Genomic DNA, 2815 nt, shown 5'->3' with positions numbered 1-2815 from the left:
ATTGGGCATCTGTGCCTGCCCTGTTCTACTGCCTCTGTTGGAGGACCAGATTGCCACTGCTCCTTAATCCTTGGGGACAGAGACCAGAATGCTCTGGAAAGCACTGACCCAGGGCAGATGTGCTTTGTCCCTCTGCTCTCAGAGAATCAGTCCAAATCTATACTTCAACTTTGAATTCCTCTTGTGTTCACTGACAGCTTTTTTTTTTTTTTTTGCAAATGATCAGTTCTTCCTGAACTACCCTATCTCAATTCCTTGTAGCAGCAGCAACAACAACAAAAAAGACAAAATAAAACAAAATGGCAGCAGAGGGGGATGGTTTAAGTGGATTAATTAGTTTCTATTTTTTAAGATACTTTCACACAGTGTCACTTCTGGGCCAGTGATGAAATTATTCTTGCCACCCACAGGCTATTCCAAAACAAGCTGTTGTGGTTTTTTTGGGATGCTGGGAATTGAACTCAGGGCTTCCTGCATACTAAGCACACACGCTAGCACTGAGCCACCCCCAGCCCCATACAGACACTTAACTGTACAAGAAGTTTGGAGTTAACTAGCAACAAGTCTGAAAATTTGGTTATGTATATAACCAAAGCTTGTTGGACAAAGCTTGTTCAACAAATCCCTGTTCTGGCCCTCAACCCAATGCATTTCAACTAAGGCATCATTCACTTCCTTCTTGACATTTATCAAACACTTAAATAGGTACTGTGTAGCTACTCCTTGGAGATGCTTCCCCTTGTCAGCCTCAGGGCTGCTGTACTGCTCAGATGCCTCTCGGTCATGGGCTTCATTGCTAGAGCCTTTATAACTTCATACAACCTTTGTCCCTCCCTTTTCCACACTCATTTCATCCTCCGGGTGTTCTGGGGTTTCCTCCTGGGACAGTGATTCCTGGCCTGGACAGTGGCCCCAACAGTGGCAGACTCGTCTTTCTGCAGAGAAGGGCCACACAGCATACTCTCATGGGGCCAAGGGCCACATCTTGGCTGCTGCCCAACTCTTTGGGGGTGACCTTTTTCTCCTCCAAGGCCTGGGTTACATCCTCAGGAGCTTGAGGCACCTCTCTCAGCTGTCTCACTCATTCTCTTTTCTTCCTCCTTAAATGAATCCAGGAGTTTTCTATGGCTGTCAGGAAAAGGCTAACTTCCTCTTTTCCACAGGAAATTCATTTATTCTAAATCTTCAGATCATGAGAATTTTTTCCATCCATGTTGTCACACCCACGATGCCTTCCCCTGTCTCAGAGCTCAAAGATGATGCTTTGAGGATAACTCTTTCATCACAGGCTCCAGGACTACAAACATAATGGGCTTCCTTGGCTTCTCTAATTTTCTTCGTTTACTTGGTGGTGATGGTACTATGACATTATCCTAAAAACTCCAAGCTAAGGCCCATCTTATGTCCTGATCTTGACAGCACTCAGTGAAGGTGACTTTAGGAACCCCTTGGATATGAAGCTCTTCCTTTAGAGGAGCCAGGCTGCACTTCTTTCCTATCATGAAGCTGTACCACATTAATCTTTTTTTAAGTTGTAAACTGTGATGGATGATCCTTTTAACAAACTCTAATTCACCACCTTCTGCTATTTCTGTGATACCTCCTGTATTTACAGAACTAGGTGGAAGTCTTCAAGAATTTCTAGAGTTTACTCCCTTGGCTTTCCACTGGTTGGCAAAAAAAATGAGGGTTGCACATGCAAAAGTCATAGAATATTTCAGATTCTTCTTTAAGAACATTCAATAGGAGTGTTTTCTGTGGAATTTCTATAACTTTTATGAGATCAGATAAGTTATTTTGTTCCACATTTTTCTTTGCATAGTTGAAACAAATCATCCACTTGCATTGCAAGAAAATACCAGCCATTTATGGTTGTTCAAAGTAAGGGATAGATGTAAGATGCCCCAGTACCTATACCAACTCCTCTTTGAAGTGGGGTTTTGTCAGCATTCTGGTGACCGATGAGATTTTCCACCCAATGAATATAGTTGAGTCTCAAAAGAACTGTGGGAATTAATCTCTGCAATGGAATATCAAAAGAAAGTCCAAAGTCTTCCCTTAAAAGAGTATAAGTCAAAGCCCTGACTGCTTAAGCGTCTTTTTTTTTATTTTTGAGAGAGAGAGAGAGAGAGAGATGTGTGTGGCCAGCTCAGCCCACCAGGGGGCGGGGCTGGCTGGCATGTGGTGCTGGGGGATTGAACCGTGGTCCCCGATGCTTTTGCTAAGCTTGTTCTAAGTAGGTGCTTTAGACCACTGAGCCATCTCTCCAGCCCTTAAGCGTCTTTAAAGTGAAGACTCTTCCATTCAGATTTATTTGAAAATGTTGCTTAAAGTCTGGATATTTGGATGCCAGATACACAAAATCAGGAGTTTTGCCCTCGTATCTATTTTTTGCATGCTTTGACTTACTCAGAGCCATCTACTAGGTGGAAGCTTTTGCCCAGTGATGCATCTGGCGTGGGCCTGTACAATCTCAAATTTTTATGCCACCCTGACAACACTATGTGTTACAACAAATACTGTGAAATTCATATTACTTTGTTGAGTGACACTCTATATCACTTGTAATTTTTTGTTTTAATTCTATTTTGTACTCTTTAAAAATAAACAAAAGTATAAATTTTATTCACAGGAAAAAATAGAAAAAGATCACTATATACTTGTTTGGGGTAAACTTCAAGAGGAAGAGATAACAGTTTTAAATAGGTATGCACCAAATATGGGAGCACATAGCTATATAAGACAAATTTTAAGAGACAGGACAAATCAAATTACTACTTGCACAGTCTTAATGGAGGACTTTAATAGTCCATTG

General features: G+C 41.6%; 1 pseudogene; it reads right to left on the bottom strand.

Annotated features, from left to right (window-relative positions):
- Positions 1-549: 549 nt before the first annotated feature.
- LOC101574263 lies at positions 550-2419 on the bottom strand (annotated as a pseudogene).
- Between the last annotated feature and the right edge of the window lie 396 nt (positions 2420-2815).

This window comes from Octodon degus, unplaced genomic scaffold, assembly GCF_000260255.1.
Source record: "Octodon degus isolate 3935 unplaced genomic scaffold, OctDeg1.0 scaffold00069, whole genome shotgun sequence".
Taxonomy (NCBI): domain Eukaryota; kingdom Metazoa; phylum Chordata; class Mammalia; order Rodentia; family Octodontidae; genus Octodon; species Octodon degus.
The sequence above is the reverse complement of the archived record's forward strand: the minus strand, read 5'-3'. Positions and strand labels throughout refer to the sequence as shown.